Source organism: Scomber scombrus, chromosome 16 (assembly GCF_963691925.1).
Source record: "Scomber scombrus chromosome 16, fScoSco1.1, whole genome shotgun sequence".
Taxonomy (NCBI): domain Eukaryota; kingdom Metazoa; phylum Chordata; class Actinopteri; order Scombriformes; family Scombridae; genus Scomber; species Scomber scombrus.
Genome location: NC_084985.1, coordinates 3,342,381 through 3,353,369, shown reverse-complemented (window position 1 = coordinate 3,353,369; position 10,989 = coordinate 3,342,381).

The window sequence follows — 10,989 nt, the reverse complement described above, 5'->3', positions numbered from 1 at the left end:
TAATAAGCCCTTCGGGGTTATTGAAGTCCTCTCTTTAATACGCAGCTGATTTGCATTATTTGTATCTTCTGCCTCTTTAAGATCTAGCTGGTGGTTAATTCTCACACAGTGTGATGTGGTCTTTAGAAATGTGATGAAGATGGTAACCAAATGAATCATTGTTCCCACATCTGTACCATTACTGTTAACTGGGGATTCATGTCAATATGGCTACTATGCCTGCTCATCTGTTCGTAAACACAAGTCCTTTATCATCTTCATTATCGCTTTCTCTTTTTATTTTTTTGTAATTGTCTTTTTCTTGTAGAAATACAACTTTATCTGAAATATTACATGTTTTTTACATAATTCATCTATAATATTGTCTTATTTAAATATTTTCCCCCCTAACTATGTCATTAATACTCCATTGTAATACAAAACACCACATTGAGCTGTTTTTTGCAGTTTTTGTTTAATTTTTTAAATAAAAACATTCAGTTTATTTTATTAAATGTGATGGAATCTTGTTTAATATGTGATGTCATCAGGAAGAGTGATGTCATTGGGGGAAAAAATGTAATTTGACATCACTCTTTGATCACTTTGAGCCTTTGTGATGTCATCGAGAAAGTTTTGATATACAAGGCAAAGTCGGCCAGTTTTCAACCTGGAATCCAACAGAGAATCATCTCAGTGAACCAGAGCGTCCGATTGAGAAACTTCAGTACGAGTACTAGGAAAACCAACATAATACTACAAATTGCAATGGAGAACATGAACATCCCAAGAGATCAGGTAAGAATTTGACAGCAATTTTACCTTTAGGACAACTGAGATTTTTTATTCAGTTGTCTCAGTTTTTTATTCAGATTATTTCATATTTTGTCTAACGCTTGGAGAAAAATCATTGTTAATACTTTTCTAAATGAGGGATTCTCAGTAATATGATATTCTAATAACGTTATGCAGTCGGTGTTGACGTGCATTTAATGCTATGAGTGATATATCTTGTTGCATGAAAATGATTTACTTGTAGTTGGTCATTTCTCACATCCTGTTAGCTATTTCCGATATATTTTCATTTAAACATTAATGGCTAACATTCTACTGTATAAATAAGTCTTTTAGTGTGCAAAGTTAGTAAAGGACAGTAATCTAACCTGTGTACATTTCTGTCTTTCAGGTTTTTGGACAAATGAGTGAGCTGCAGTACCTGCGACAAGCCTTTTTGAGCTCCCAAGCTGACATCCAGCAGCTGACCACAGAAAACGCTGCTCTGAAACAGCAGATGGCCACCAAAGAGCAGAGCTGGGAGAACGAAAGAAGGAAACTTCTTCCTGACCACCGTCAAGCTTTGGTCACAGAGGTTCGTCTGACTACCGCAGAACTTGATAAGGTAGTGGACGAACTAAAACTGAAAAGGGAGCTTTATGAACTGCGTTGTGAGATGGACCGAAAAGTGACGGAAAAGGAGGACGAGGTCCGCTTCGTAACGCTCCAGAACCAAGAACTACTGGATGAACTGCGTTGTGAGATGGACCGAAAGGTGAAGGAAAAGGAGGATGAGGTCCACTCTGTAAAGCTCCAGAATCAAGCACTCCTGGATGAACTGCGGTGTGAGTTGGACCAAAAAGCGAAGGAAAAGGAGGATGAGGTCCGCTCCGTTATTCTCCAGAACCAAGAAATCCTGGATAAGATGAAAGACTGGGAAAAGGAGTATGACGACCTGAAAGACTTCTCAAAAAGGGAAAATGAGAAAGTCTTCAAGACCTGTGAGATCAAGATCGCAGCGCTGAAAGACGCCTACGAACAGACGGCTATCGACCTGAATTCAGAGTGGCAAAACCGGCTTCTTGAGAAGGAGAACGTCATCGCTGGGCTGGAAGATGATGCACAAGAAGTCGCTGAAGAAAACACCGCCTTGAAAGCCGCCATCAGAGAGAAAATGGTGGCTCTGGCGGAGTGTATGGCCAAGCTCGCTGTAAACAAGCCCCAGCTCGCAGAAAATAAGACCAAGTGGAAAAGAAGATTTGAATATATAAAGGAGCAGCTTGATGAGGAGGTGGCAGGGAAAAGGGTTTACTTGCTGGTGGCGCATGAGATGCAGAAAGATCAACACAGGCTAGAGGAGCAGTGGCATCTTAAAGTAAAGCAGTTGGAAGAGAAGATAAAGCTCCTGACCAACGAAAATACTGACCTGCAGGTATGTCACATCAGCTGAACATTTAATTTGAATAATAACCTGTTTGTTTGTTTGTTTGATATTTAACCTTTTGACATAGTTAATAATGAATTGTATGTTTTTTTTCTCCTTCTTTTAATTAGCTGTACAAGAAAAAACAACAGGCGTTAAAGAAGAGGAGGAAGGAATTGAAGGAGCAGAGAGAAGCAGAGAGGAAGGAGCGAGAGCAGAGGGCGATAGAAGACGAGGGGAAGGACGAAAAACAGTTAAAGAGAGAACGGAAGGAAAGAGAGAAAAAAGAAAAGACGGAGAAAAAAGAACGTGAGAAGGCGGAGAAAGAGAGATTAAAACGAGAGCAGAAGGACCGGAAGGAGAGAGAGAAAAGAGAAAAGAAGGAGAGGAAGGAGGCAGAGAGAAGAAATAGATAGAGTGAGATGTGTAACGCTCTCTCCTTTCCAAACCCCCCGCCCTAGAAAAATAGAAAATAATACTAATAATGATAATAATTATAAAAAAGTAGATAATGTAAAAAAAATAATGTAAATAATTCAAATAGATTTTAAATAATATATTTTATTCCATATCATTTTGATAATAAAGAAAAGCACTAACTATTAATGTAAATAAATAAAATAAAATAAAATATATAATATAAATTGTGGGGTTTTTCAATTCAGTTCAATGCTTTTATTGTCATTACACAGCAGTATAACGACATTGTGTGTCCCCAGCGGCTGATAATACATAAAAACAGCAACAGACAATATACATAAAATAACAGACAATGAGAAACAAACAAAACAAGAAAATATATAAAATGATGGTAATAAATATAGGAATGAGAGCAGAAAAGTTAAATCATTCAGCATGTTGTACTGTAGTCTAATTGATGAAAGTTTGAAGTCTCAGTACTGATAATAATATAACTATTTGTATACCTTTCATACAATAAATGCAGCTCAAACTGCACTTGAAGTGGTAATTAGATGTGCATATTTTATTATTGGCGGCTGTCCTATGCCTCTGCCAGGTAAAGGGAAAATAAAGTGTCACATGTGGCCTGAATTAAAACATAGAAACAGTAGAAAATTGATTTCTGTGTGTGTTGTCCATAGTTTAAACTTCAGAGCAGTGCCTCCTCTCAGTGACTGGTGAGTGGCAATGAATGAGATGAAGGACTGACACTGACTCTGTGTGCCTTATTCTATCTGAAAATCTATCATTAGGTTATTTGAAGGCTATCAGGAATAATATTTATATTAATAGATTATTTAGATCTATATCCAGTAGGTTATTATCAGGGTTGCCAACTCTCACGCTTATGGTTGATAGTAAATACGTAACGGGGGCTAGACTTCTTATCACGTAATTCCGTGGTGGCAGCACAGCACGTAATGTGTAAAATTAACGTGCCCCTGTCACCATGGAAACAGTACCAGTGTAAAGTCTATGAGGTTGCTCTTTCGTGATGGACACACAGATTCCCTGGTCCAACAATGTCATGCAGTGGGCGGTAGTTAAAGTCTGTGTAAAGTAAGAGGCTTTCAGCTGCTAGCTTGGCGGCTAACTCGCCTGCTAGCATGACGGCTAACTCAGCTGCTAGCATGACGGCTAACTCGGCTGCTAGCATGGCGGCTAACTCGGCTGCTAGCTCGGCGGCTAATTCAGCTAACTGTAGACTGTAGTAGTAGTAGTGTGCGCTGAATGTATTTATACCTCTACAGCAGCGGGGGAGGGTTTATGCCAATTTTCAGACCCACCCACTAAATCCTGAACACAGAAATCTTGAAACACAGTTTGTGAAGCCTAGCTCCACAATTCAAATCTGAATGGTTGAAATGCTTTTTACACCTTTTTTAGAAATACATTTATGACCTAGTTAACGTGTTTAGAAGAAAATGTCTGAATTCACTTCACACGGTAGTTAATACTGTTATTTTGTTGTGTGAGATCATTTTGGTGTACGAGGTAGTTATATTTATTATTACAGCTGGATTTTTCCTTTTACGTTATTAAAAAGGCTCTTTTATCATTTTCCCACATGAATAACATTATATAAAAGGTATTTCTTCTAGTAGTAGGCTAATAATGATAATTATAATAATAATGTGCTAATGAATGAGAAGAAGAGTCAGTTACCACGACAACGTACCGGGAGCACCTCTGTGCAATAAGCCATATTGATTTAAAAAATATATATTTTACATTTCATTTGGAAACCAGAACTGCTATATTATTTAATATTTAATAGGGAGATATTTACCCTTGTTGAGTAGTTGTCTCTCATTTATCCCGCTGTCAGACCGGATAACCCGCTGGGTGAAGTAGCCTATTTTATTCACTGTCAATTTTATCAGGGTTGCCAATTTTCACGCACGCTTTCACTCTCAATCTCACGCTGCCCGAACACTTCTCACGCCAAAACCAGATGAACCAGTGATCGTATTATGGTTGGTTATCGATCATTTTGACAGACAGCTGCTCAGGCTCACAGCCCGCTCTTATCACGTAATTCCGTGGTGGCAGCACGTAATCTGTAATATTAACGTGTCCCTGTCACCATGGAAACGGTACCAGTGTAAAGTCACTGAGGATCCTCTTTCACGGTGGAAACACGGATTCCCTGGTTCAACCACATCACACAGTGGGCAGTAGTTAATAATGTTTTGTAATCTATAAATCTTTTATTTTATCGTTATTTTAATAGTCATTTAACCGAATTTATTATAGTGCATTAAATACGTTTTTTTGTTGTCTAGAAAACATTGAGTTGTGCGAGATATACTGTCATTTTGGTGTGATGAGGTAGTTATTATATTTATTACAGCTGGATATTTCCTGGCTATTTTATTCACTGTCGATTTTATTTGTATTCTCGACATTTCCCAACACAACCACACAAAAGTGTCCTTGATACCTCAACGATGGCTAAATGTTATGATCATTGGCTTTAATTATTTCACCTTCGATTGTGAGAAATCTGCTATAAGGGAGACAGTTTGGACTATCCGTGATCCTCAGTGACGGTTACCATGGTGAGGACGCCAGCTGAAGCCGTAACCAAGCGTGCTCAGTTTGTATGGAGTTATGTTTGTGTCACATTAGTGAGCGTGAAATATTAATCTGAGCAAACAAACATTTGTCCTGTGTGTCTCAACTTTGTGCACACAAGCTCAGTCTCTGCTGTGTGATGCCATTGGTGATATCTTACTTCAAATGCTCACTGTTTTGAAAGAATATGGTCTGCGAATATGTAGTTGTGAGTAATGAAACCATAGGTGACAAATATGAATGAGCATTTCAGTTAAATTACTTACCTAAAGACTCAACAACTTCTGCTTCCCATGGTGGTTTAGGTCCAGTGTCTGTTCTGCGTCACTCCTCTTCGTGTGTGCACTGCAGCGCTCTCGAGGACAGTGTAGTGCAGTTTACTTCATTGTAATTAGTTTTATAACGTTTTCACTTCTGACCTTCTCCTCTCTGGATGTTTCTCGGTCACCTCTCCTTCGTCACTATGCCCGTAACCAGATTCACCGTTTCTCGCTCTCTGTTTTCTATCACTTATTTGTGCTTCTTTTTATAAAGTCACTGAGGTTGAAACAAGTAACGAGTCTGTTTTGACAATGTAAGGAGTAGAAAGTACAGATATTTGTGTTCAAATGTAGGGAGTAAAAGTAAAAAGTCTACAAAAATATAAATACTCAAGTAAAGTACAGATACCTAAATCTACTTCCCACCTCTGCTGGTATGCATACCTCAGATTTGCTGTAGCATTACGCACTATTAGACAAAGAAACAGTACATGTGAAAGTCTTTGCTTAACATTCAAGACCTTTACATTACCCCATATTATGTTTTACTCAAACCTGTTAAAGAAAACATATGTGCACAAATGTATTTCTCATATGTTCCTGGGGTCAACATTCAATGTGGAAAACAAAAGCTGTGCTTCTCTAAGATAACCAAACTGAGTGACAGTTTATGCCAGTAAGTGTAAAAGGCAGCATGTAAGGTGAGAGGACCAGCAGGATAAATACATTTTCGTTATCATTCAGTCTATTTTGACTTGTCCATCTCAAAGTGTAACTTATTATTATCTTAGTAAAACAACTGCAGGTTTCACTCACGATAAATTGTGTGTGTACGCATCACTTGAAAGGAAGCTATACTGCATGATTGTGACACTGACGAATGCCAGACGGGGGAAAAGCGTCTGTCTTTTACCATGACTAAAGCTGCTCCTGTGGAAATCAAAATTTGTCCCAACAGAGAACAGCTGCTGTAATAATAATGCTGGTTTGAAATACCATTATTGTCAATCCAACTGTAGAGGAGACAATGCAGTTTGCACCACAGACAACATCATCCTCTAATCTGGAAGTGTAGTCATATGGAAAGACGGGGGAGCGAGTAAAGCGGTCATTCAAAGAGAGGAGGTGAAGTCATTATAGGAACAGAGGAAACAGGTCATTAGGATAGAGGAGTGAGTTATATACCAGCCAAGTCATTAGAAAAGGAAAGAAGATGATTGTAAGAGATAAATGGCTCCAACATCTGAGAGGAACCAACATAAAAGGACAGGAAAAAAGTCATTAGAAGAGGAAAGTAAGGGCTTGTGAAGTCTTTTTGTGTCTTGGCGAGTCTTTGTTAACATGATACCATCCGGTCTGATGAGGAAATATCTCCTCTGCTTCTGTGTCCTTCTGTCTGTTATTAGACATGCACTATCAGCGCTGATTTTTTGATTTGTGAGCATTGTACTGTACATCTGCTAAAAAGTCCAAACCGATGTTAAAGTTGATATATTGCAGTGTCAAATGTTTTTTGGTCATAAAACACCCAAACATTATTTTGACGCTGCAGTAGAAGAAAGATATAAATAGAAAACAGTTCACTTGTAAACCAATTAACTTCTAAACCTTATATTATGTTTGGTACTTTCCTTTTTCTTTTATAGACCAAATACACCCACACTTCCTTCAACTCTTCACCCATAAGCCTAAAGGGTTAACAATACTGTGTTTCTGTTACATGAGAAGCAGTAAAGAAGAATCAACTGCATCTGAGTGACCTGTGTGTTGTGATATAAAGCACAAAGAGTTAGTGACGCTGTAAACAGACCTACATTCCTGCACATGCTCAGTGGTTTCTGCCTTACACCGAACTACTCTCCGGAGACTGGAAAGCATGATTGGCTTAACCCCACGCTTATTATTGTAGCCATGACAACAAAGGTGGCCTAGCTTTAAGGGAGTAGTAACTTTAACCCACACCACATGTTTCTCTAAGCTTAACAATGTGATCATTATAACCCAAAAACTATGATCTTTCCCTAAAACCAAACCAGACCTTAAACACAGCGTTGCCACATCGTAAAACATTATCGTTTAACAGTGATGTGTTATTGTTTTGGAAAGTGCAGACAAAATGATGTTGTTCCGCCAATTACTGCTGATAGGGGGCGCCAGATGAGAAATCGCTCTTATGTGTCGTATTGGATCCACATGGTCAAACCACGTATCTGCTCGTTTAATTTGGAGGATTTGTTGGATCTCCTGGAAGCAGAAACTGTGTCACAGTCAACTGATCTGAGACTGACCTGCTTGTTCACGAACTCTCCACGTGTGGTAAGTCTGAATCATCGAGGAGAAAGTGGAGTGGGATGTTAGTCGGTGGCTTGTGCCTGTTGAGTGAGACAGCAGATAGTAGAAAGAGCCTTCAGTTACAGCAATCGCAGTGGTTTTACCTCCCATCTCGGTTCGTATGAAACTGAAAAGCTGCTTTGTGGCTGGCGGTTGAGTGTATGAAGTATCGTTTCTCTGCTTCCTGTGGGCTGTACAGGCCTTGCTGTGTTTGACTGTGTCATGTTAATCACCACCGCTCCTCGCTTCAACCACAATACCACATCTGTGCAGCACACCAACAGCCTGCAGTGTGAGCTTTAGTGTTCATAATACATCTACAGTTTCCTCTGTGGAAGAGAGAGAAGCTGAGAGAACATGAAACATGTGAAGTGTACTTTTACCTGGTAAGAAGTAAGAAATGAAGGGGTCAGGAGGGCCATGACCTGTTATCTTGAGCATACTCTTCCAGCGTTGAATCCAACCAGTTGTGAGGTGGAAAGAGCCGCTAGTGTCAACATTTCTTCATTCTTTATACTGAACATAGAAACTCAGGAATTTAGGGTGAGAGCACTGTGGTTTAGTCTAGTTAAGTTTAGGCACAAAAACTACTTGATTAAAAAAAGATCATGGTTTGGGTTAAAATGATCACTTGAAACATGGTTTATACTTCCTTAAAGTTACACTATCGGTCATCATGGCAACAGTAAACAATGAGACGTTACAGTTTTGTTTTTGTTTTTTTAAATATCGCAGCCAAGTCTACTAACTATCTAGCCATCCACCCAACCCGCCTCTTTCTAACAAGGCAAGAATCCTCTTTTCAAGTCGCCTTATATTGACGTCATCTGAAGTTCAATAAGTTGTGCTATGACCATCGATTTTAAATATATCAACTTTTAGGGTCTGAGAAATTAGAAATAAACCAAAACCCATGAACCTTGGCAGCTGTTGCTCTGTTGAAGAAGCCAGTAATGGATGCAAATCAGTTGGATTGGCAGATTATAGAAACCCACATCACATCTTCCCAGAACCAGAAGGGACTTCCTTAAATTGAATGTTTAATTTGACCAATAGTCCAAAAACCAGAAGATATTTCATCATACCACCAACATTTCAACAAATAGGGCTACATTGTGGATTATTCTTAATGTATTAGCTCATATAAAAAGAAAAAAAGATTGAAACATTCAATTAACTAAGTGCTGATTCATTTTCTTGACTAATTGATTAGCTGATTGATTAGCTAAGTACTGTAGCTCCATTTCACTATGGTTCATTTACGTCTGAGTTAATGCAGAGAATATTTGTGGATGAGTTGAAACTAAGGAATTGCACTGAGAGTTTACAGTTGCTGGAAAAGTTGAAGGAAAACCTTGCATTTCAAAACTTGCATTCTTGTGCTTGGAAATGACAAAGTGTTTTGGATGTTTCATCAGTATAAAAAATGTCACGTTACTCTCTGTTATTGTTTTTCTTTTATGTATAACAGAAGCACTTTATCATTAGAATCTGCTAGATTATACATAAATACATACTGGGGGAATACTCTTGTTCACTGCATGTCCTCGAACATAAATTATTCATACATATTCATATATCTGTGTGTGTGTGGGTGGGCGGGTTCTTGTTGTGTTTCCACCATACTGCAGCTGCTAAGAAATACGACCAGACTGAGAATCTATTAGAGGCGAGGGGATCCAGCTCTGCTCCCCATTCTCCCTGCGACTCCAACAAAGAGTGACGGCAGCATTACATCAGGACGGATCAGATTTTCATTAGTGTGTGCAGCTCATGTACAACAAGCCCTGCAGGACCTGTCTGGCTGTCTGGCTGCACGCCTGCTCGCCGCTCCACTGAGCGTAACATAGAAAAAGACACGCAGAGGGAAAATTGCAACACTGAAAGGCATAAAACGTATCTGTTGTACCTGCCAATGATCTCTTACCTAATGGGCTGTTGATGGAAGCTGTGAGGATCCCACTCTGAGATTTTAAAAGACGCAAGACGATGTTTATAAATCACCTTGAATTTACACAGCAAGTCTCTCAACGTTTCATGAATCCTGAACTTAGATTACCCAGAACTCAAATATTGGACTGAACATTGGCCCCGACGTTTATTTAGCTCTATGGCAAAGAAGCCAGAAGAAAACGCATTATGTTGTTTCCCTTAAATAAGACACATAAGGCTTAATGTCTCCTTAGCTGAGGGACTTACTTTAGGCACTGAGAGAGATTTTATGGTAGTACATTTCTAGTTTCCATAGAGAACGTTTATTTGCTTGCATTTACAATTGTGATACCAGTTTTCAAGTTGCAGCTTCAAGTACATTTTTTTATGGTCTGGCAGTCACTCAACAACACAAGATGAAACCAGTGGTTTCCAACCTTTTTGTCTTTTGACGTCTTCCAAAAAGCCGTGTGTAGTCAGGCTCACATTTCAGATGTCTATGAGTTGTTAACAGCTCCACCAAATAGTGATTTTTCCCTCTAAACTTTTCACATGGACTTTTGGAGGGGCCCCACCCCTAGGTTGGGAACCACTGGACTAAACTAGCTAACTGTATATAAAGCAGTGTAAACTAGCTCCACCTCCAGCAGCTACAACAGTAACATGCTGCTCTAACACTGATGCTTCACTATTAATAATCTAATGATGTCATAATAATAATATATCAGTCAGAGGACCAAACCACTACTTTACTGTAATACTGCATACTACATCACTATAATACTGCAGTACTTTTACTGTAATACTGCATACTACATCACTCATAATACTGCAGTACTTTTACTGTAATACTGCATACTACATCACTCATAATACTGCAGTACTTTTACTGTAATACTGCATACTACATCACTCATAATACTGCAGTACTTTTACTGTAATACTGCATACTACATCACTCATAATACTGCAGTACTTTTACTGTAATACTGCATACTACATCGCTCATAATACTGCAGTACTTTTACTGTAATACTGCATACTACATCACTCATAATACTGCAGTACTTTTACTGTAATACTGCATACTACATCACTCATAATACTGCAGTACTTTTACTGTAATACTGCATACTACATCACTCATAATACTGTAGTACTTTTACTGTAATACTGCATACTACATCACTATAATACTGCAGTACTTTACTGTAATACTGCATACTACATCGCTCATAATACTGCAGTACT